General features: G+C 39.7%; 1 pseudogene; it reads left to right on the forward strand.

Moving 5' to 3' along the window:
• The first annotated feature begins 8,325 nt into the window (after positions 1 to 8,325).
• Positions 8,326 to 25,504, forward strand: part of LOC132418220 (tRNA wybutosine-synthesizing protein 3 homolog) — a 32,684-nt pseudogene continuing 15,505 nt past the window's right edge.

Below are 25,504 nucleotides of genomic sequence, written 5' to 3' on the forward strand. Positions count from 1 at the left end.
GACAGTGAGAGACTGACTAAGTGGATTAATAATGCTTCTTTTTAATGCAGCCATTAGAAATGATGACAAGGGCACATATTTGTTGAATGAGAGAAGCAGGTTTCAAAATAGCATGTTTAGTGGGATCCTAGTTTTGTAGGTAATATGTGCATATCTATGTGTGTGCAAGGAGAAACGTTAAAACCATATTAATGGGTTTCCCTGGTGGCACAGTGGTTAAGAATCCGCCTGTCAGTGCAGGGGACACGGGTTCGTGTCCCGGTCTGGGAAGATCCCACATGCCGCGGAGCGGCTGGGCCCGTGAGCCATGGCCGCTGAGCCCGCGCGTCCAGAGCCTGTGCTCCGCAACGGGAGAGGCCACAACAGTGAGAGGCCCGCGTACCGCAAAAAACAAAACAAAATAAAAACCATATTAACCAATATATTTGAAATGGTCCCTGAGTGGTGGAATTATGGGTGACTTTTTTTCTCCTTTGTACTTTTCTGTATTTTCTAAGATTTTTTTTACAGTGAATATTACTTTTATGATTAGAGAAAGTAATAAACGTTTAAGGAAGAATTCATTGATTTATGACTTAGCTATTCATGAGCACTCTCCCTACTTTTCTTGATTATACATTAGTTAACAGCAAAGAGATTAAAAAAGCTTCTAGGGGGCTTCCCCGGTGGCGCAGTGGTTAAGAATCCATCTGCCAATGCAGGGGACACGGGTTCAAGCTGTGGTCTGGGAAGATCCCACATGCCACGGAGCAACTAAGCCCATGTGCCACAACTCCTGAGCCTGCGTGATACAACTACTGAAGCCCACACACCTAGAGCCCGCGCTCCACAAGAGAAAACACTGCAATGAGAAGTCCGCGCACTGCAACTAGAGAAAGCCCACGCGCAGCAACGAAGACCCAATGCAGCCAAAAAACCCCAAAAATAAATAAAATAAATTAAAAGCTTCTAGGTTCAAAATTTACCCGTGGATAATACAGACATGTGTAACTGAGATGATTCTGGGACAGTTGGATGTGTTCCGAGCTCTTGTGGTAGATCTGTTCTAGGAGAAAAACTGATTGCCAGGGCAGAGATATTAGTCTCCAGGTTGCCATTTACTATTCTCTGGTCTCGATCTAAGATCAAAAGACTGTAGGAGACTTGCTGGCTTCACTATGGAGCTTGGAGAAGGCAGATGCACAGTCGTCTTGATGGTAGATGGCATGCTTCAGAGATGGACTTTCCTGCTTCCTTCATCTCCTCACAGAGCCCAGCTGGACAGCTGTTTCCCTTTAGGTGCATATCATCAATCCTGATGTTTGTGCAAAGCAATCCTGACAAGCTGGTACAGCATGGTTCATTGCTCCAGGTGTACACAACAAAATCATCAATCATTAACATATAAAACCTACGTTCCCAGGTGCTGGGCAATGCTTGATCATGGTTCTAGGTTCCCTTGGAGACATGCAAGGAGTGAGCAACCAGACATACTGTGTTAATCCTTTTATTTAAAAATTTATTTATTTTTGGCTACGTTGGGTCTTCGTTGCTATGCGTAGGCTTCCTCTAGTTGTGGCGAGCAGGGGCTACTCTTCCTTGCAGTGCACGGGCTTCTCATTGCAGTGGCTTTTCTTGTTGTGGAGCATGGGCTCTAGGCATGCTGGCTTCAGTAGTTGTGGCACAGGGGCTCAGTAGTTGTGGCTTGCGGGCTCTAGAGTGCAGGCTCAGTAGTTGTGGTGCATGGGATTAGTTGCTCCACAGCATGTGGAATCTTCCTGGACCAGGACTCAAACCTGTGTCCCCTGCATTGGCAGGCAGATTCTTAACCACTGAGCCACCAGGGAAGTCCCTGTGTTACTCTTTCCTACCCTATTTTCCAGGTTTGCACCAGAGAAGGGCAGCAACTTAGTCTCTTAGATTCCCAAGTTCAGTACTCCCAGGGAAAGGCTCTGATTCATCCATCTTGTGTTGGGTGCTCACTTCTGGGCCAATCAAGTGATAGTATGTGTGCATGTGTGAATCTCTGAGGAGTTGAAATGAAAGCTGCCTGTTGGAGGTTGGCTCCAGGGAGCTGATTCTGAGATGGAGTTTAGTGTGTAGGATGTTAATTAAGAAGTGCTCTTGGCAATTAGGCAAGCAAAAGAAATAAAAGGTATCCAAAACAAAAAGGAAGATATAAAGTTGTCTTTGTGTGCAGATGATATTATCTTATATATAGAAAATCCTAAAGACTCCACAAAAAAACTGCTGGCACTAATCAACAGATTCAGGAAAGTTGCAGGATACAAAGTTGACACACAGAAAACAGTTGGGTTTTTATATACTAACAACAAAACATCTGAAAACGAAAAAAAAAAAATCCTGTTCATAATAGCATCAAAAACTGTAAAATACTTAGGAATAAATTTAACCAAGGGGTTGAAATATCTGTATACTGAAATCTATAAGACTTTGATGAAAGAAATTGAAGAAGACACAAATAAATAGAAAGATTCTGTGCTCATGGATTGGAAGAATTAATATTGTTAAAATGTCCATACTACCCAAAGCAATCTATAGATTCAGAGCAATCTCTATCAAAATTCCAATGGCATTTTTCACAGAAATAGAAAAAACAATCCTGGGACTTCCCTGGCAGTCCAGTGGTGAAGACTGTATGCTTTCAATGCAGGTGGTGTGGGTTTGATCCCTGGTGGGGGAACTAAGATCGCACATGCCGTGTGGCGTGGCCAAAAAAAAAAAAAGTCCTAAAATTTGTATGAAAGATGGAGCCACAAAAGATCCCCAATAGCCAAAGCAATTCTGAGAGAGAAGAACAAAGTTGGAGGCATCGTATTCCCTGATTTCAAACTATACTATAAAGCTATAGTAATCAAAACAGTATCGTACTGCTGTAAAAATAGACACATAGACCAATGCAACAGAATTGAGAGCCTGGAAATAAACTCACACATGTATGGTCAGCTAATACTTGACAAGGGAACCAAGAGTACTCTATGGGGAAAGAATAGTTTTTCAACAAATGGTATTGGGAAAACTGGATAACCACATGTAGGAGAATGAAATTGGATCCCCGTCTTACACCACTAACAAAAATTAACTCAAAATGGACTAAAGACTTAAACATAAGACCTAAAACTGTAAAACTCCTGGAGGAAAACATAGGGAAAAAGCTCCTTGACATTGGTCTTGGCATTGATTTCCTGGATATGATACCAAAAGCTCAAGCAACAAAATAAAAAATAAACAAGTGGGACTACAGCAACCTAAAAAGCTTCTAGAAACAAACAGCCAAGAAACAATCAACAAAAGGAAAAGGCAACCTACGGAATGGAAGAAAATATTTGCAAATCATAGATCTGATAGGGGTTAATATCAAAAATATATAAAGAACTCACACAACTCAGTAGCAAAAACCAAAGAAGTCCAATTAAAAAATGGGCAAAGGACCTGAATAGACATTTTTTGAAAGAAGACATAAAAAAGGCCAACAGACATATGAAAAGGTGCTTGACATCATTAATTATCAGGGAAATGTAAATCAAAATCACAGTGAGATAATCCCCTCATACCCATTAGAATGGCTTTTATCAGGAAAACAAGAGATAATGGACACTTAGGTTGTTTCCATCTCCTGGCTATTGTAAATAGAGCTGCAGTGAACATTTTGGGAGATAAGAGTTGGTGGGAATGTAAATTGGTATAGCCATTTTGAAAAGCAGTATGGAGGTTCTTCAAAAAACTAAAAATAGAACTACCATATGAACCAGCAATCCTACTTCTGCATATATCCCCTAAGGAGATGAAATCCGTATCTCAAAGAGATATCTGCACTCCTATTCACATTAGCCAAGATATGGAAACAACCGAAGTATCCCTTAATGGATGAATGGATAAAGCTGTGATACACGCACGTATTCTTCAGCCATGAGAAAGAAGGAAATCCTGTCATTTGTGAAACTTGGATTAACCTTGAGGGCATTATGCTAAGTGAAATAAGTCAGACAGAGAAAGACAAATACTGTGTGATATCACTTATCTGTGGAATCTAAGAAAGCCGAAGAGACGCAAGAGGGAAGAGATGTGGGGATATATGTATATGTATAACTGATTCACTTTGTTATAAAGCAGAAACTAACACGCCATTGTAAAGCAATTATACTCCAATAAAGACGTCTAAAAAAAAAAAAAGAAAGCTGAACTCAGAGAGACAGAGAGTAGAATGGTGGTTACCAGGGGCTGGGGATGGGAGAAATGGGGAGGTGTTAGTCAAAGGGTATAAACTTCCAGTTATAAGATTAACAAGTTCTGGGGATCTAATGTATAGCATGATGATTAGAGCTAATAATACTGTATTATATATTTGAATGTTGCTAGGAGAGTAGATCTTAAATGTTTTCACCACAACAAAGAAGTAGTAATTATGTGATAGATTGGAGGTGTTGGCTAATGCTAAAATTCTAAAATATGCATTTTTCAATATTCAAATATATCAAGTCAACATATTGTACACCTTCAATTACACAATGTTATATGTCAGTTATATCTCAGTAAAGCTGGGACGAGTGCTCTTGAAATCAACACTTGTGGAGGGGAGGGGAAGAAAGCAGGACTGGGAAGAGGGAGAAGTTAAGCTTTGATGCAAGCCTGGTGACAGACTTGGCTGACCCTACAGGGAGTGCTGGAGTTAGAATAGCCCTGCAGAGTTGTCCAGAGCTGGGTGGATATGGCCAGATCTTTATACCCCTGCATTGATCAGTCATTGGATGTGGGCTGCCCTGGTGGTTCTCTGCAGCTGAGGCAGACCCTGGAGGGCTGATATATAAGGGCTGTCTGCTGACCATACTCTTGAAGTTGGACAAGAAGAAGAAAGATCTAGGTGGTGCATCACAGTATCCACCACGATGCCCACTTGGAGGGATAAATAAAAATAAAGTTCTAGGGCATTTGGAACATAATACCATATTGTACTCTAGAAAGGTGGTTATTGATTATATTCAATTTCAACCCAGAATAAAGAACTCTTACAACTCAATTTTTTTAATAAGTTTATTTATTTACTTATTTATTTTTAGCTGCGTTGGGTCTTTGTTGCTGCGCGAGGGCTTGTCTAGTTGCGGTGAGCGGGGGCTACTCTTTGCTGTGGTGTGCGGGCTTCTCATTGTGGTGGCTTCTCTTGTTGTGGAGCACAGGCTCTAGGTGCGTGGGCTTCAGTAGTTGTGGCATGTGGGCTTAGTTGCTCCACAGCATGTGGGATCTTCCTGGACCAGGGCTCGAACCCATGTCCCCTGCATTGGCAGGCGGATTCTTAACCACTGCACCACCAGGGAAGCCCACAACTCAGTTTTAAAAAGATGAACAACCCAATTAAAAACGAGCAAAGGATTTGAATAGATATTTCACCAAAGACAATGTACAAATGGCTAATTAAGCACATGAAAAGATGCTTAACATCATTGTTATGACGGAAATGCGGATCAAAACCATGAGATACAATTTCACGCCCACTAGGATGGCTAGAATAAAAATGACAGATGGTAACAAATGCTGGCGAGAATGTGGTGGAGAAATAGGAACCCGACTGTGGGTAGGTAAGAAAAAATGGTACAATAACTTTGGAAAATTGTTTGGTAGTTTCTTAAAAAGTTAAATATAAATTTACCATATGACCCAGCCATTCCACTCTTAGGTATCTACACAAGAGAAATGAAAGCTTATGTCCACACAAAGACTTGCATGTAGATATTCACAGCAGTATTATTCATAATAGCTCGAAGGTGGAAACAACCCAAACGTCCATCCACTGATGAATAGATAAACAAAATGTGGTATATCCATACAGTAGAATATTATTCTGCTATAAAAAATAATGAAGTATCGATGCATGCTATAACATGCGTGAACCTTGACAGCGTCATGCTAAGTGAAAGAAGCCGGACTCAAAAGAACATATATTGTGTAATTCCATTTATATGAAAAGTCCAGAAAAGGGAAATCTGTAGAGGCAGTGGTTGCCTGGGGCTGGGATGATACAAATATTCTAAAACGGTAGGTGGGTGGCTGCACAACTCAGTAAATTTACTACAGATCACTGCATTGCACATTTAAAAATAGTGTGAACTTTATGGTAGTAAGTTATGACTCAAATAAAGTTATTTAAAAAATTTCAACTGGATCTAGAATACTTAATAAAATCCAATAAAACTACAATCAAAGGGAAACCTAAAATTAATTTAAAAGATAGGTAATTCAACCAAGTTCTACTTTTTTATATATACATGTAACATCTTTATTGGAGTATAATTGCTTTACAATGTTGTGTTAGTTTCTGCCGTACAACAAAGTGAATCAGCTATATGTATACGTATATCCCCATATCCCCTCCCTCTTGCGTCTCCCTCCCTCCCACCCTCCCTATCCCACCCCTCTAGGTGGTCACAGAGCACCGAGCTGATCTCCCTGTGCTATGTGGCCGCTTCCCACTAGCCATCCATTTTACATTCAACCAAGTTCTACTTTTAAAACATGTTAGACATTTCATACTCTAACTCAGAACGCTTTCTGAGCACAGGAGAGGTACACACAGTAGATAATTTTCTTTTAGGGCAATGAAGTAGGATCTAAAATTAATCAGTGTCAGTAGATAAAAATGGTGCTGAATTTAAAAATTCAGTAGGTAATATGCAGAAATGTTTGCTTTCATTAGCCATTTAATAATTCTTATGTGAAGAATTAATTTCCTGTTACCAACACAAAATTAATACAGTGCATCACTATACGGAGTGAGAACAGCTATGTGAATCCAGTCATTCTCAGATTTGTGAGCAAAATATTTTATTGGTTTTAGGTCACCATTTTTGGGTGGTTTGTTACACATCAATTGATAACCTGAACATGCCCCCAGCTCCTCAACCAGAGGAGCCCCCAGGGAGACAATCATCTTCTCTCTCCCAATCGCTTCATTTCTCTCAGTGGCTTCACCATCCTCCTGGATGCCTAGGTTTAAAACTACAGAGTCATTCTCTGCATACTTTCCCTCATCCCCAGGACTGGTCACTTGCCAAGTCTTGTCAGTTCCATATTGCTTGCCTCTGTTTCTTCCCTTCAGGCTCACTGTCATTATCCTGTTTTCCCTCTTGCCTAAATGGTCACAGTAGTCTCCTAAGTTCTCTCTCTGCCTCTAGGCTCTCTCATTCCAGTCCTCTGGCCTCTAAACCTTTAGAAGTTCCCACAGCCTAATCTCTAGCATTCAAGGTCTTATTGACCTCCAGGCTCACTGTCATTATCCTGTTTTCCCTCTTGCCTAAATGGTCACAGTAGTCTCCTAAGTTCTCTCTCTGCCTCTAGGCTCTCATTCCAGTCCTCTGGCCTCTAAACCTTTGGAAGTTCCCACAGCCTAAACTCTGGCAGTCAAGGTCTTTCCTCAGCTGGCCCATACCTTCCTGTGATGGTTCGCTGTACATGTCAACTTGGCTGGTCCATGGGGTGCCAAGATCTTTGGTCAAACTATCCTGAGTGTTTCTGTAAGGATGTTTTTGGATAAGGTTACCATTTAAATTGGTAGACTTTGAGTAAAGCAGATTGCCCTCTCTAATTTGGTGGGCCTCATCTGATCACTAGAAGGCATGAATAGAACAACAAAACCAGCCTCCCCCAAGTGACAGGATTCTCTAGTAGACTGCTTTCAGACTTCACCTGCAACATTGGTCTTCCTGGCTCTACAGTAGCTGGTCTTGAGACTAGAACTGCACTACCAGCTCTCCTGGGTCTCTAGCCTACTGGCCTTTGGACTTGAACTGCAGCATCAGCTCTCCTGGGTCTCCAGCCTGCCAGCCCACCCTGTAGATTTTGGACTTGCCAGCCCCCATAATCATGTGAGCCAACTCCTTGTACCAAATCTCTTTCAATACATATACATATCCTATTGGTTCTGTTTCTCGGGAGAACCCTGGTTAATACACTTCCTAACCCTGTGTCCTTCTAAGCCCCTTTGTGCACCTGACCTCCATTCAAACTGAACTGCCCGCTGCTCCCTGTGTTTGTTCTGAGTGTTTTATCTTCAGGCCTAGCTCACGTTGCTCTGCCTCTGCTCCCATCTTCACTGATCACATTAAAAAAATGTCACCTTTGCCAGGAAATCTCTCCTGACCATCTCTGAACCCCTCTAGTACGTCATCTGTAATCTTATGTAATATAATACCTCATATTACGGATTTTTTTGGAGCACGTGTCTTCTTGATTATATCATGAACAGCTTGAGGGAAAAAAATCTATTCTTTTTCTCATATATACAACTGCCTGCTTGACATTTCTTAGATATGGCAAAGTTGCTTCAAAGGGAACATGTCCAAATCTGAACTCATGACTCTTCCCCAGTACCCGATCCTGCCTTGTTCTCTGTTTCAGGGAATGACAGTGTCACAGTTCGGGTACGGCAGAAAACAGACTTTTGAGACTATGATTCACATGCAGGAAACTTACTGGGAAGTTCTGTAGAAATCAATACCTTTGGAGAGTGAGTGAAGCCTGATTGGGCAGAGGGAAAAGTTGGGTTTGGATGTGGTTGTAACAAAGGCCTCAGTGGATCCCATGGGGAGCTGTGGAGTGGGGATAAGTCTATCGTGATGCCCTGAACTGGGGCAAGTGGGCTGGGTCTTTATACTCCCCACAAAGACTAGTCACTGGATGTGGAGCTTACATTCTAGCGAGGGGACGAGGTAGTAAGCCAAAAATATAATAAGTAAATTCTAGAGTATTTTAGAAGGTAAAAGGTAAAATAGAAAAAGTGAGAAAGTATGGTACAAAGGATCAGGAGTTGAGGGTTGTGGATTGCAATTTCTAATAGGGTGGTCAGGATAGGCCTTGCTGACTCGGTGACATTTGAACGAAGACTTAAAGGTGAGAAGTTAGTTTTGCAGATACATGGGGGAAGAGAGGCCCTGGCAGCACTGTTTGTGTTTTACAATGAGCGTTTATTGCTTTTGTTAATAACACCACATCCAAGAGGTAATCATTATTTTGACTTCTATCACAATCCCTTAGTTTTGCCTGTTCTTGAACCTCATATAGATGGAATCATACAGTATGTACTGTTTTGTGTCTGGCTTCTTTCATTCATCATGATATCTGTGATATTCACCCATGTTATTGTGTATCTTAGTCATTGTTCTTTCTCGTGGCTGTGTATTATTCTATTGTATGAATATACCACCAATGTATTTATCCATTCCCCTGTTGATGGACGTTTTCGTTGTTGCCAATGTTGACCAGTATGAATAGTGCTGCTATGAATGTTCTTATACATGTATTTTGGTGAACATATGCACTCATTTCTCTTGGGTATATACTCAGGAGTGGAATTGCTGGTAAGAATATGTTTAACTTTAGTACATATTGTAAAACTATTTTCCAGAGTGGTTGTATCAATTTATATTCCCACCAATTATATATATATACATTTATTTATTGAGATATATTTGACATATAACATTGTGTAAGTTCAAGGTGTACAATATATAGATTGATATATTTATATTGTGGGGTGATTGCCATTGTAGCATTAGTTAACACCTCTAACACGTCACATAAGTATCATTTCTTCTAGTGTTGGGAACAATTAAGATCTAGTCTCTTAGCAAGTTTAATGTTTATAATACAATTTTGGTATCTATAATCACTGTACTGTGTATAGTGTCCAGGACTTATTTATCTACTAGCTGCAAGTTTGTACCCTTAAACAACATCTCTCCCATTCCTCCACCCCCAGCTCCCGGTGAGCGCCATTCTACCCTCTACAAGTTTTTTTTTTTTTTTTTTTCAGATTCCACATATAAGTGAAAATCAACTTTAGCACTAGTGTACTTTATATACTTTATGTATGCTATATCTCAATTTAAAAAGTTCAGAAAAGTGGGGTTCTGAATGTGAAGAAGCCTCAGGAATACCTTCAATTTATTTTGTAATATAATTTTCCTTTTTATGTATATCCAAAGTGATAGATGATAAAAACAAACATCTAAGTCCAAAAGAACTCTTTCAATATATTTGAAATAAAAATTCTCAGTGCTCAAAAACACATATCTGTGTCCACACATATTCAAATTCAGGGGGACTGCCCATGATCCTTCATTTCCCAATAAGACAGAAAAATGCCCAACCAACTCATTGAAATCCATCCCAGAGAGTATAATGCTGAAGCTTCATCTGCGGGGCCTTTAAGGCACTGCCCAGAGAGTGGCTGGCAGGTAGATGACTGGGCCTGTAAAGGCTGACCAAGGTCACTGACAAGTGCTTCGTGAAGGTCAGTGGTCAAGTTACCTTGCCAGTTCCTAACCTAGATTATTTCTAGGCTTCAGGCTCCTGGCTCCACCCTGGAAGAGCTTCTGTTGTGACTTTATGACAATGTCCAGCTTGACCTTACCCCCTGCCAGTGCCCCACCCCCAGGATCTGGGGTAGCCCAGTGGTCTGTCTCACCTTCTCACCACCAACCAAGACCAACCCCCCGTATCTCTTTCTGCCGTGTTCTTTCTTCAAGAATCAGATACCTCAGCAAACTCTCAAAAACCCCTAAAGCATTGACCATATTGCACAAACTCAGGGCCCAGTGTGTAAAGTCACTATTTGGTCAGAATCTGATAAGCGAGTCTTACCTCAAAGTCTTACCCAGAGACAGGGCATTGGATGTGGAGTTCAATCCCAGTTGGTGCCACAATCCTATGACTGGATTGTGGAGATTTAAGCTTAATTTGATCGGCCATTCTTTGTATATTTAAAAAATCAAGAATAATATTCATTTAGTTTTACATAAGCACTAGGGGCCTTTCCTGAATTTTAATCCAATTCTCAGAACTGTCATTAGGATTTAAATTGGATTCACAGATACGATGTTTGGAGAATTTTTTTCTCCCTGAGATTTAGTATATTGTTTATTCCTGACCCATGTGATTCCCAGGTATTTAAAATGTATAAATTATTTATGGTCCAGATGGTGATCTGATCCTGCTCTGCATCTCAAAATGTTCTGAGCGTTTGCTGCATGCACAGGCATTCCATTACAAAATTCAGGTTGGTCTTTAGGTACCAGTGGGATAGTCCAAGTCATTTTTGGTTACAAATAAATACTCCAGTTTTCAGCAACCTTTTTCCCCTTGGTTTTCATTGCTTAGAATTAAAAACTATTCTGTGGGAGCTACCAAGTTAAGGAAGAGAAAAGGGAGGAAAATTCCACTTTTGTCTCTTGTCAGAGAGGGAAATTTTTTTTAAGCCCAATTAAAAATTTCCAAGTTTCAGAATGGGAGACTGCTGATTTTTCCCTAATAGCCTTTTTGTCTTTTTCTTTTTTTTTGGTAGTAATAGAAACCTGAGTTTAATAAGGTAAAATGGCTTCCCAGAATAGAGACTACATTACTCAGCTTCCTTTATAGCTAAGTATGGTCATGTGACTGCATTCTGGCCAACGATATGTGAGGAGAAGTGATATATGCAATTTGCGGGTCATGTCCTTAAAAGGGCAGAGTTTGCTACCCCCTATCTTTTCCCTCTTCTTTTTGGCCGGAAGACAGAAGAGGGATGTGCTAATGAGCCATCTTGGACCATGTGGAAAAGCTCCACCGGGGCATGGCAATTCCATAAGACAGAGGAGCCTGGGAAACACCATGGTACTGAGAGGGCACTCCTGGACCACATGTGCCCAGATGTTAACACGAAGGAGAAATGAACTGCTTTCTATTGTGTAAGACATTATTATTTTGGCTCTCCAAGGCAACAGCTAAAACTATATTCTAATGAAAAACACTGACACAAACAAATTTGTAGAAAATTTTTATTAAAAGACTAGGAAAATGACCAACAAAAGTCTCTATTTTCCATTTGCAATTGAGGGTTGGAAAAAGTATTGATGAGTTTTTCTTGATATATGGTCATAGACATTTCTTGACTAGATGCTTAAAGAAAGGTTCTTTCAGGTCTGAGGCTAATGGTCTTTTTGCCTCTTCTTAAGACTGCACCAGGGATTGATTCAGCACTCAGGAAGGGTCTCAATATCATCAGAAAGAAAGGGCCTTAAAGATGTCAGGCAGGGGAGGAGATTCAAGATGTCGGAAGAGTAAGACGTGGAGATCACCTTCCTCCCCACAAATACATCAGAAATACATCTACATGTGGAACAACTCCTACAGAACACCTAGTGCATGCTGGCAGAAGAACTGAGACCTCCCAAAAGGCAAGAAACTCCCCACGTACCTGGGCAGGGCAAAAGAAAAAAGAAACAACAGAGACAAAAGGATAGGGACGGGACCTGCACCAGTGGGAGGGAGCCGTGAAGGAGGAAAGGTTTCCACACACTAGGAAGCCCCTTCGCGGGCGGAGACTGTGGGTGGCGGAGGGGGGAAGCTTCGGAGCCGTGGAGGAGAGCGGAGGAGACCGCAGCCACAGGGTTGCGGAGGGCAAAGCGCAGAGATTCCCACACAGAGGGTCGGTGCAGACCAGCACTCCATCAGCCCGAGTGGCTTGTCTGCTCACCTGCCGGGGCGGGCCGGGCTGGGAGCTGAGGCTCAGGCTTCGGTCGGATCCCAGGGAGAGGACTGGGGTTGGCGGCGTGAACACAGCCTGAACAGGCTAGTGCGCCACGGCTAGCCAGGAGGGAGTCTGGGAAGAAGGCTGCAGCTGCTGAAGAGGCAAGAGACTATTGTTTCAGTGTGCACGAGGAGAGGGGACTCAGAGCACCGCCTAAATGAGCTCCAGAGATGGGTGTGAGCCACGGCTATCAGCTTGGACCCCAGAGACAGGCATGAAATGCTAATGCTGGGAGTTGGGAGCTGAGGCTCCAGCTTTGGTCGGATTGCAGGGAGAGGACTGGGGTTGGCGGCGTGAACACAGCCTTAAGGGGGCTAGTGCGCCACCACTAGCTGGGAGGGAGTCCGGGAAAAACTGTGATAGTGGACTCATCTACTTCTCTTTGCAATTTTATTAGTTTTGGCCTTACATAGTTTGACACTCTGTTGTTAGGCACATACACATTTGGGATTGTTATGTCTTTTTGGAGAACTGACCCCTTTATCATTGTGTAATACCCTTCTTTATCCTTGATAATGTTCCTTGGTTTGAAGTTTGCTCTGTCTGAAATTAAAGTAATGATTCCTGCTTTCTTTTGATTAGTGTTAGTATGGTATATTTTCTTCCATCCATTTACTTTTAATCTATATGTGTCTTTATAGTTAAAGTGGGTTTCATGTAGACAACATATAGTTGGGTCTTGGTTTTTGATCCACTCTGACATTCTTTGTCTTTTAATTGGTGCATTTAGACCATTGACATTCAAAGTGATTATTGATGTAGTTGGATTAACATCTACCATATTCATTACTATTTTCTATTTGTGGCTCTTGTTCTTTGTTCCTATTTTTGTCTTCCACTTTTTTCTTCCCTTTTCGGTTTTAATTGAGCATTTTTTATAATTTCATTTTCTTTCCTTTCACAACATATCAGTCACAATTCTTTTTAAACTTTTTTAGTGGTTGCCCTAGAGTTTGCAATATACAATTATAGTTAAACCAAGTCCACTTTCAAATAGCACTGTACCACTTCATGGGTAGTGTGAGGTTATAGTAACAAAATAATAGTAATTCCTTCCTCCCATCCCTTGTATCATTGCTGTCATTCATTTCACTAATATCTAAGCATACATAAGCATATATCTATATATATGATATATACATTAAGCGTATATAATCAAATACATTGGTATTATTTTGAACAAACTGTTGTCAGATCAATTAAGTATAAGAAAAAGAAAAGTTTTAATTTTACCTTCACTTATTCCTTCTTTGATATTTTTCCTTACTTTATGTAGATTGAGTTTCTGCCCTATATTATTTTCCTTCTCTCAAAAGAACATCCTTTAACATTTCTTGCAAGGCAGGTCTATGGGCAACAAATTCTCTCAATTTCTGTTTGTCTGAGAAAGTCTATTTCTCCTTCACCTTTCAAGGTTAATTTTGCAGGATACAGAATTCTAGGTTGATGTTTTTTTCCTCTCAACACTTTAAATGTTTCATTTCATTCTCTTCTTGTTTGCATGGTTTCTGAGGAGTAGTTAGATGTAATTCTTATCTTTGCTCCTCTATAGGTAAGGTGTTGGGGGTTTTTGTTGTTTTTCTTTGTTTTTTTTAACCTCTGACTTCTTTCAGGTTTTTTCTTTATCTTTGATTTTCTGTAGTTTGAAAATGATACGCCTAGGTGTAGTTTTATTGTAATTTATCCTGCTTTGCATTCCTTGAGCTTCCTGTGTCTGTGGTTTGGTGTTTGACATTGATTTGGGGGAAATTCTCAGTCATTATTGTTTGAAATATTTCTTCTATTCCTTTTTCTCTTTCTTCTCCTTATGGTGTTCTCATTATGCCTATGTTATACTTTTTTTTAGTTGCCCCACAGACCTTGGATATTCTTTTCTTTCTTTTTTTTTTTTTTTGGACTTTGTTCTCTTTGCTTTCAGGTTTTGAGGATTCTATTGATGTATCCTCTAGCTCAGAGATTCTTTACTCAGCCATGTCCAGTATACTAATAAGCCCATCAAAGGCATTCTTCATTTCTGTTACAGTGTTTTTAATCTCTAGAATTTCTTCATGGCTCTTTCTTAGGATTCTTATCTCTCTGCTTACATTGCCCATCTGTTTTTACATGCTGTCTACTTTATCTATTGGTGCACTTAGTATTTTAATCATAGTTGTTTTCAATTCCTGGTCTGATAATTCCAACATTCCTTCCATGTCTGGTTCTGAGGCTTACTCTCACTTCAAAGTGTGTTTTTTGCCTTTTGATATGCCTTGTAATTTTTTCTTAATAGCCAGACATGGTGTACTGGGTAAAAGAAACTGCTGTAAACAGGCCTTAGTATTGTGGTGGTGAGGTGTCGGGGGAAGGGAAGCACTGTACTGTCCTGTGATTAGATCTCAGTCTTTTAGTGACACTGTGCCTCTGGACTGTGAACTTCATAAGAGTTTCTGGTTTTTTCTTCTCCCATAGTTGGGGCAGGATGGCTAGAATGGGCTGTAGTTTGTTATTTCCCTTCCCCCTAGGTCAGCTAGGCTCTGATAATACCGCAGCAGGTTAGGCTCTGGTTAACTAGTTTCTCATGAGGGCAGACCTTGTTAAGAAGAATGGAGTGTGGTAGTGTATTTCAAAATGCTTCCTTTCCTCTCCCCCTCCCCACAAGCATGAAGGGATTTTTCTCTGATATTAACTGTGGGAAATTGATTGAGTCCTGGAGGTAAATCTCACAATATCTTGGAGGCCCCCTTAATTGGGTGCCCCTGGAGTTTTTAGCTTTCAGAGTTGCACACTGAGCCTCCAGCAATTTGTCAATTATAGTTCAGGTTTTTCTACCCTTGCAGTGGTTCCTATGGTTGTTTCCACTTGTGAGTCTCTGTTCAAGTAAGCTGTGACTCCCTGTGTTCACTTGGCTATCTCGTCAATCTCTGGGGCAGTGATTTGCTCTATGTTCTCCCCTCTTACAGATCCAAGAAGAGCTGTTGCTTTTTCAGTCTGTTCAGCTTTTCACTTGCTTTTAGGACAGAGTGGCAACGTCCAAACTTCTTACATGTAGAACCAGAAACCGAAAGTCTCAGTTATTGTATTTCCAACTCCAGAATTTGCATTTTACTATTTTTTAATATATAACTTCTATCTCTTTATTGCTATTCCCTACTTGATAAGACATGGTTATTCTCTTAGTTGATTAGGGCTGCTATAACAAAAATACCACAGACTGGGTGGCTTAAACAACAAACATTTATTTCTCACAGTTCTGGAGGCTGGGAAGTCCAAGATCAAGGTGGTGGCATATTTGGTAAGGGCCTGCTTCCTTGTTCATAGACAGCTATGTTTTCATTGTTTCCTCACAAGGCAGAAGGGGCAAGGGATCTGGGGTCTCTCTCTCTCTCTTTTTTTTTTTTAAAAAAAACATCTTTATTGGAGTATAATTGCTTTACAATCGTGTGTTAGTTTCTGCTTTATAACTGGGGTCTCTTTTATAAGGACAGTAATCCCATTCTTTTTTTTTTTTTGCGGTACGCGGGCCTCTCACTGTTGTGGCCTCTCCCGTTGCGGAGCACAGGCTCCGGACACGCAGGCTCAGCGGCCATGGCTCACGGGCCCAGCCGCTCCGTGGCATGTGGGATCTTCCCGGACCGGGGCACGAACCCGCGTCCCCTGCATCGGCAGGCGGACTCTCAACCACTGCGCCACCAGGGAAGCCCACTAATCCCATTCTTAAGGGCTCCACCCTCATGATCTAATTATCTCCCAAAGGCTCTGCCTCCAAATACCATAACATCGGGGATTAGATTTCAATATATGATTTTTGAGGGGAACCAAACATTCAGTCTGTCACAGTCATCATACCTTCCTTTCCTTCTTTAAGCAAGATTTCCTTTAGTTCTTTGAATATATTTATAATGGCTACTTTGATGTCTTGGTTCTATTAAATCTGACATCTGATTGCTCTAACGGGCAGTTTCTGTTGCCTGATTTTTTCCCTGTGTATGAATCATACGTTCCTGTTTATTTTCATGTGTTGTAATTTTTTGTTGAAAACTGGACATTTTATATAATGTGTTATAGCAACTCTGGACACTGATTCCCTTGCCCCAGGGGCTAGTTATTGTTGTTTGTTTGTTTATTTGCTTAGTGAGTGGCTGGATTATTTTAGTGAAGTCGATTTCCCCTTCAGTGTTAAACCTCTGATATTGCTCCTCAGAGGGCAAAGTCTTGGGCATGAGCAATCAGCCTGGGATGAAAGTGGTTTTAGCGGGGCTCTCTTGACTCTCTTTCCCTGATCACACCCAGCTGTTAAACTCCACTAATTGCTGGCTGATTGCTCTATTGCTTTCAACAATGCCCTGGGGCATAAATTGCCCCACAGAATGAACTCTTTAAATTCAGACTACTTTGGAGGGGTAGTGTTTGAGGTCAGTGTTTGAGGGTTTTTCTGACCCTAAGAGGGCTATTCTAGCTGTCACGTTCCCTGGTTCTCCCTGTAAACTAGCTGGCCTGTGATTTAGTTTATATCTCTAATGAAAGATCAGTCTCCTCCTAATTGCTTTCCATCTTTCCTCCATTGTTTTTGATAGTATCCTTAGGCTTGACCTTCCCTACATTATGTTGCAAATAAAGTTCCTTTGGAAAGAGCTCCAGAGCACCGTTTTATGCCCTGCCTCTCCCTTTGGGCAAAATTTCTAAGCCATGGCTCATAGCTGGGGCAGGAACAGTGGCAGCTGCCTTCTAAGTGATACACCTGCTTTAGGAGCTGGGCACTGAGGAGGGGGTGGTAGCCTCTGGTCTTCTCAGTTTGCCTCTTCCTTCATGCAACCTCTGCCCCATGAACAAGCTGGGAAAAGAGTGAACAATGCCCCAGTATTCTCAGTGTACTGCACCTGAAGTAGATCTTCCACCCAAGGAATGGGGACTGTGTGGAAGACAGGAGCCATGCTCACCTGGAACTTAGCCTCTGCAACAGGTACCTAGAGGGTGGAATGATAAATACTGAAGTTCTGTCCCTCCTGGGAAAATTCACAAGTATGTGGAAATTAAACAACACACTCTTGAACAACCAGTGATTCAAAGAAGAAATCAAAAGGGAAATTTAAAAAAATCTTGAAACAAACAAAAATGGAAGCACAACATGCCAAATCTCATGGGATGCAACAAAAGAAATTCGAAGCGGGAAGCTTATGAAGACCTACATTAAGGAAACAGAAAGATCTCACATAAACAACCCAATTTTACACCTCAACTAGAAGAAGAAGAGCAAGCTAGCCCAAAGTTAGCAGAAGGAAGGAAAAAACAAAGACCAGAAAAGGAACAAGTGAAATAGAGACCAGAAAAAAAATAGAAAAGATCAACAAAACTAAGAGCTGTTTTTTAAAATTAATTAATTATTTTTTTGGCTGCTTTGGGTCTTTGGTGCTTTCTCTAGTTGTGGAGAGCAGGGGCTACTCTTCATTGCGGTGCGCGTGCTTCTCATTGTGATGGCTTCTCTTGTTGCGAAGCATGGGTTCTAGGTGCCCGGCCTTCAGTAGTTGTGGCACACAGGCCCAGTAGTTGTGGCTCGTGGGCTCTAGAGTGCAGGCTCAGTAGTTGTGGTACACGGGCTTAGTTTCTCCGTGGCATGTGGGATCTTCCCAGACCAGGGCACGAACCCGTGTCCCCTGCGTTGGCAGGCAGATTCTTAACCACTGCACCACCAGGGAAATCCCTAAGAGCTGGTTTTTTGAAAAGATAAACAAAATTGACAAACCTTTAGCTAGACTAACCAAGCAAAAATGAAGACTCAAATAAGTAAAGTCAGAAATAGAAGATTATACAACTAATATCACAAAAATACAAAGGAAAATAAGGACTATTATGAACAATTATACAGTAAAAAATTGGATGACCTAGAAGAAATGGAAAAATTCCTAGAAACATAGAACCTATCAAGACCGGGTAATGAAGAAATATAAAATATGAACAGACCAATAATGAGCGAGGAGATTGAATCAGTAATCAAAAACCACCCAACCTTGTGACCACCTGGAGGGGTGGGATAGGGAGGGTGGGAGGGAGGGAGACGCAAGAGGGAAGAGATATGGGAGCATATGTATATGTATAACTGATTCACTTTGTTATAAAGCAGAAACGAACACACCATTGTAAAGCAATTATACTCCAATAAAGATGTGAAAAAAAAAACCCACCCAACCAAGAAAAGCCCAGGACCAGATGGTTTCATTGGTGAATTCTATCAAATATTTAAAGAAGAATTGATACCAATCCTTCTTAAACTCTTCCAAAAAACTGAAGAGGAGCAAACATCTCCAAACTCATTTTATGAGGCCAGCATTACCCTCATACCAAGCCAGATAAGGATACTACAAGAAAAGAAAACTACAGGCAAATATCCGTGGTGAATATAGATGCAAAAGTTCTCAACAAAGTACTAGCAAACTGAATTCAGCAGCACAGGAAAATTATCATACATCATGGTCAAGTGGGATTTATCCCTGGGATGCAAGTATGGTTTAACGTACACAAATCAATTAATATGATATACCACGTTGATAGAATGAAGGATAAAAATCATATGAACATCTCAGTAGATGCAGAAAAAGCATTTGATAACAATTCAACATCCTTTCATGATAAAACTCTCAATAAATTATGTATAGAAGGAATGTACTTCAACATAATAAAGGACATACATGACAAGCCCACAGCTAACATCATAATCAGTGGTGAGAGGTTGAAAACTTTCCTTTTATGATCAGGAACAAGACAAGAGTGCCCACTCTTGCCACTTTTATTCAACATAGTATTGGAAATCCTAGCCACAGCAATTAGGCAAGAAGAAATAAAAGGCATCCAAATCAAAAAGGAAGAATTAAAACTGTTACTATTTGTAGGTGACAGGATACTATATATAGAAAAACCCTAAAGACTACCAAAAAACTGTTAGAACTAAGGAGTGAATTAAGCAAAGTCACAGGTTACAAAACATACAGAAATCTATGGCATTTCTATCAGAAAGAGGAATTAAGAAAACAATCACATTTACAATTGCAACAAAAAGAATAAAATACCTCGGGATAAATTTACCAAGGTGAAAGACCGGTACACTGAAAACTATAAGACACTGATGAAAGAAATTGAAGAAGACAGAAATAAATGGAAATATATTCTGTGCTCATGTATTGGAAGAATGACTATCATTAAAAGGTCAGTATTACCCAAAACAATCTACAGATTTAGTGCAATCCCTATCAAAATTCCAGTGGCATATTTCACAGAACTAGAACAAATAATTCTAAAATTTGTATGGAATCACGAAAGATTGTGAATAGCTAAAACAACCGTGAGAAAGAAGAACGAAGCTGGAGGTATCATGGCCCCTGATTTCAAACTATACTATAAAGCTATAGTAATCAAAACAGTATGGTACTGGCACAAAAGCAGACACACAGATCAATGGAACAGAATTGAAAGCCCAGAAATAAACCCACACATGTATGGACAATTAGTTTATGACAAAAGAGCAAAGAACATATGGTGGAGAAAGGAAAGTCTCTTCAATAAATGGTGCTGGGGGACTTCCCTGGTGGTGCAGTGGATAGGACTCTGTGCTCCCAATGCAGGGGGCCCAGGTTTGATCCCTGGTCAGGGAACTAGATCCCACATGCATGCCACAACTAAGAGTTTGCGTTCGCATGCTGCAACTAAGGAGCCCACATGCTGCAACTGTGGGGCTGGTGAGCCACAACTAAGGAGCCCACCTGCCGCAACTAAGACCTGGCACAAACAAATAAATATTTTTTTAAAAATGGTGCTGGGAAAACTGAACAGCCACATGTAAAAGAATGAATCTAGCCCACTTTCCTACACAATACACAAATGTGAACACAAAGTGGATTAAAGACATGCATGTAGGACCTGAAACCATAAAATTCCTAGAAGAAAACATAGGCAATAACCTCACTGACATTGGTCTTAGTGATGTTTTTGTGGATTTGACTCCAAAGGCAAAGGAAACAAATACAAAAATAAACAAATGGGACTATGTCAAACTACAAACCTTTTGCACAGTGAAGGAAACTATTATCAAAACAAAAAGGCAACCTACTGAATGGGAGACGATATTTGCAAATCCAATAAGGGGTTACTAGCAATATATAAATAACTCAAACAACTGAACAGCAAAAAATAATTCAATTAAAAAATGGGCAGATATATGAATAGACATTTTTCTATAGAAGATATACAGATGGCCAACAGGCACATGAAAAGATGTTCAGCATCACTAATTATTAGGGAAATGCACATCAAAACCACAATAAGATATCACCCCTCACCTATTAGAATGGTTATTATCAATAAGACAAGAAATAACAAGTGTTGGAGAGCATGTGGAGAAAAGGGAACCCTTGTACACTATTGAGGGGGGATTGTAACTTGGTGCAGCCAATATGGAAAACTGTATGGAGAGTTTTCAAAAAATTAAGAATAGAACTATGGAACTACCATATGATCCAGCTATTCCACTTCTGGGTACTTATCTCAAGAATATGAAAACACTAATTTGAAAAGATATAGGCACCCCTGTGTTCATTGCAGCATTATTTAAAATAGCCAAGATATGGAAACAACATAAGTGTCCATTGACAGAAGAATGGATAAAGAAGATGGGGTGTGTATATACAATAGAATACTACTCAGCCATAAAAAAGAATATGTTGCCATTTGTGACAACATGGATGGACCTTGATGGTATTATGCTAAGTGAAATAAGTCAGAAGGAAAAAGACCAATACATATGATTTCACTTATATGTGGAATCTAAACAAAACAAAACAAAGGCAAGCTCACAGATACAGAGAACAGGTTGGTGGTTACCACAAAGGAAGGATGTTGGGGGTGGGTGAAAAGGTTGAAGGGAGTCAATTACATGGGGATGGATAGTTACTAGACTTTTGGGGTTGATCACTTTGTAGTGTATATTATAATATACACCTGAAACTTACATATAAACAAAAAGAAATAAAATTGTTTTTGTTTGCAGATGATATGATCTTATACGTAGAAAATCCTAAAAACTCCACCAAAAAACTGCTGGAACTAATCAATAGATTCAGAAAACTTGTAGTATACAAAATCAACATACAAAAATCAGTTGCGTTTCTATATGCTAACAATGAAATATCTGAAAAAGAAAACAATCCCATTAATAATAGCATTAAAAATAATAGAAAAAATTAGGCAGAATTTTAACCAAGGAAGTGAAAGATGTGTATAGTGAAAATTATAGGACTTTGATGAAAGAAATTGAAAAGACACAAATAAGTGGAAAGATATCCTGTGTTCATGGATTGGAAGAATTAATATTATTAAAATGTCCACACTACCCAAAGCCATCTATATATTCAGTGCAATCCCTATCAAAATTCCAATGGCATTTTTCACAGAAATAGGAAAACAATCCTATAACTCATGTGGAAGTACAAAAGGCTGTGAATAGCCAAAGCACTTTTGAGAAAGAAGCACAAAGCTGGAGGCATCACACTTCCTGATTTCAAAGTATATTACAAAGCTATAGTTATAAAAACAGTATACTAGTGGCATCAAAACAGACACACAGACCAATGGAACACAACTGAGAGCCCAGAAATAAAACCATGCACATACTGTCAACTAATATTTGACAAGGGGGCCAAGAATACTCAATGGGGAAAGGATAGTTTTTTCAATAAATAGTATTGGGAAAACTGGATATTCACATGTGAGATAATGGAATGGATCCCTATGTTACATCACTCACAAAAATTAACTTGAAATTGATTAAAGACTTAAATATAAGACCTGAACCTGTAAAATCCCCAGAGGAAAACATAGGGGAAAAACTCCTTAACATTAGTGTTGGCAATGATTTTTTTATATAACACCAAAAGCACACACCACAAAAGCAAAAATAAATGAGTGGGACTACAGCAACTAAAAAGCTTCTACACAGCAAAAGAAACAATAAACAAAATGAAAAGACAACCTATGGAATGAGAGAAAATATTTGCAGACCTTATATCTGATGATAGGCTAATATCCAAAATATATAAGGCACTCATACAACTCAATACCAAAAAGTCCCCCAAATATTCCAATTAAAAATGGTTAAAGGGCCTGAAAAGGCATTTTCCCAAAGAAGACATACAAATGGCCAACAGGTCATGAAAAGGTGCTCAATATCACTAATCATCAGGGAAATGCAGATCAAAACCACAGTGAGCTATCACCTCATACTTGTTAGAGTGGCCATAATTAAAAAGATAAGCAATAACAAGTGTTGGGACTTCCCTGGTGGTGCAGTGGATAAGGCTCTGTGCTCCCAATGCAGGGGGCCCTGGTTTGATCCCTGGTCAGGGAACTAGATCCCATGCATGCCGCAACTAAGAGTTCACATGCCGCAACTAAGGAGCCTGTGTGCTGCAACAAAGGAGCCCATGAGCCACAACTAAGGAGCCCATGTGCTGCAGCTAAGGAGCCCACCTGCTGCAATTAAGACCCCATGCAACCAAATAAAAATAAATATTTTTTAAAAAAGAGATAAGTGTTGGCAAGGATGTAGAAAAAAGAGCACTGTTACATTGTTTGGGATGTAAATTGGTACAGCCATTTGGAAAACAAAAAATTAAAAATTTTAATTAAAATCAAAAAATTAAAAATAGAATTATCATATGATCTAGCAATCCCATTTCTGGGTATATATCCAAAGGAAATGAAATCAGGATCTGAAATAGATATCTGCATCTCCATGTTCAATGCAACATTATTAACAACAGCCAATACATGGAAATAACCTAAATGCCCATTGGCTGATGAATGGGTGAAGAAAATGTGATGCATACACACACACACAGGAATATTATTCAGCCATAAAAAGGCAGGAAATCCTCCCATTTGTGACAACCTGGATGGACCTTGAGGGCATTATGCTAAGTGAAATAAGTCAAATAAAGACAAATGCTGAATGATCTCACTTATATATGGAATCTAACAAGGCTGAACTCATAGAAACAGAGCAGAATGGTGGTTGCCAGGGGCTGCTGTGGAGGGGATGGTGATGGTGTTGGAAGAAATGGGATATGTTGGTCAAAGGGTATAAGCGTACAAGTTATAAGATGAATAAGTTCTGGGGATCTAATGTATAGCATGGTGAGTATGTTTAAGAACAGTTTACTATATACTTGAAAGTTGCTGTGAGAGTAAGTCTTGAATGTTCTCACCACACACCGAGAAAACGTAATTATGTCAGGTAATGGAGGTGTTAACTAACCTTATTGTGGTAATCATTTCACAATATACATGTGTATCAAATAATCACATAGTACACCTTAAAGTTACACAATGTTATATGTCAAGTATATCTCAATAAAGCTGGAGAAAAATAAAACCATGTATAATCTTAAAAAAAAACCACATCAGGAAAGGTCTCCATGTCTTCATGTCTCAAACATGTTCTTAAAGGTCTTAAAAAGTCAGAACAGGTCTTAAATACATCAAGAATTATCTCAAAATTGAAGGTCATCAGGAAGAGTTTTTTGTTTTTGTAACAGAGTTTCTTGTTGATATATAATTCACATACAGTAAAATTCACCATGTTGAAGTATATAATTTAGTGGCTTTTAGTGTGTATACAAGGTTGTGCAACCATCACCACTGTCTAATTCCAGAATTTTCATCACTCTAAAAACAAACCCTATACCCATTAGCAGTCCCTCACTGTTCCTCCCTACCCCCAGCCGGTGACAATGACAAATCTACTTTCTGTCTCTATGTATTTTCCTATTTTGACATTTCATATAAATGGAATCATATAACATGTGACCTTTTTTTCTGTTTTCTTTCCCTTAGTGTAATATTTTCAAGATCCGTCTGTGCTGTAGTATGTATCAGTACTTCATTCCCTTTTATGGCTGAATAATATTCCACTGTATGGATATATCACATTTTATTTATTCATCAGTTGATAGATATTTGGGTTGTTTCTCCTTTTTGGCTATTATGAATAATGATCCTATGAACATTTGAGTACAAGTTTTGTATGAACATCAGTTCTTATTCTGCAGGGAATGTATACCTAGGAGTGGAATTGCTGGGTCATATGGTAAGGAAGAGTTTTAATTGCCTCAGGAAGGGTCATAGACAAGAGAAGAAGGGTCTCAATCATATAGGAACAGTTTAAATACATCAGGAAGTGCGGCAAATGTATCATAAATGCTCTCAGAGAGAGAGGAGGTGTCTCAAATACATCAGAAATCATCTCAAACAAGTCAGTAATGGTCTCAACGTAGTCAGGAAGATTTCAAAATATGTCAGTAAGGGCTTCAAACTGAGACAAACATCTTAAATACATCACAAAAGGTCTCAAACCCAAAGGAAAGGTGTCATATAATCAAGAAAGGTATCAAATCTGTTAAGAAGGTTCTCAAAAAGTGAGTAAGGATCTTAAGATTTTATGAGAAAGGTCTCAAGTAGTTAGGAAAGGTAACAATAAGTTAGGGAGGATCTCAAATATATCAGGAGTCATCTTACCCAGGCAGGAAGAGACTCAAATAGTCAAGAGGAATATCTAACACAGTAGTCAACTCAAACAAGTCAGGAAGGGTCTGACACTGGTAAGGAAGGGTCTCAAATTTGTCAGGCAGAGTGTAAAATATGTCTCTAATGGTCCTAAACAGGCCAGCAAATTAGGAAGTGTCTCAAATCTGTCAGGAAGAGTCTCAAACACGTCAGAAAGGGTCACATTAGAGAGACAATGTCTCAACCATCACAAATCATCTCAAACAAGTAAAGAACACTTTCAAAGTCATTAGGAAGAGTTTCAAATTGGTCAGTAAGTGTCTCAAACTGAGAGCAACAGTCTCCAATAGTTGGGAAAGGTCACAGTATGTCAAGAAGTCTCAAACTTGTCAGGAAGAGTCTCAAATAAATAAATATAGGTCT

Source organism: Delphinus delphis, chromosome X, assembly GCF_949987515.2.
Source record: "Delphinus delphis chromosome X, mDelDel1.2, whole genome shotgun sequence".
NCBI lineage: Eukaryota > Metazoa > Chordata > Mammalia > Artiodactyla > Delphinidae > Delphinus > Delphinus delphis.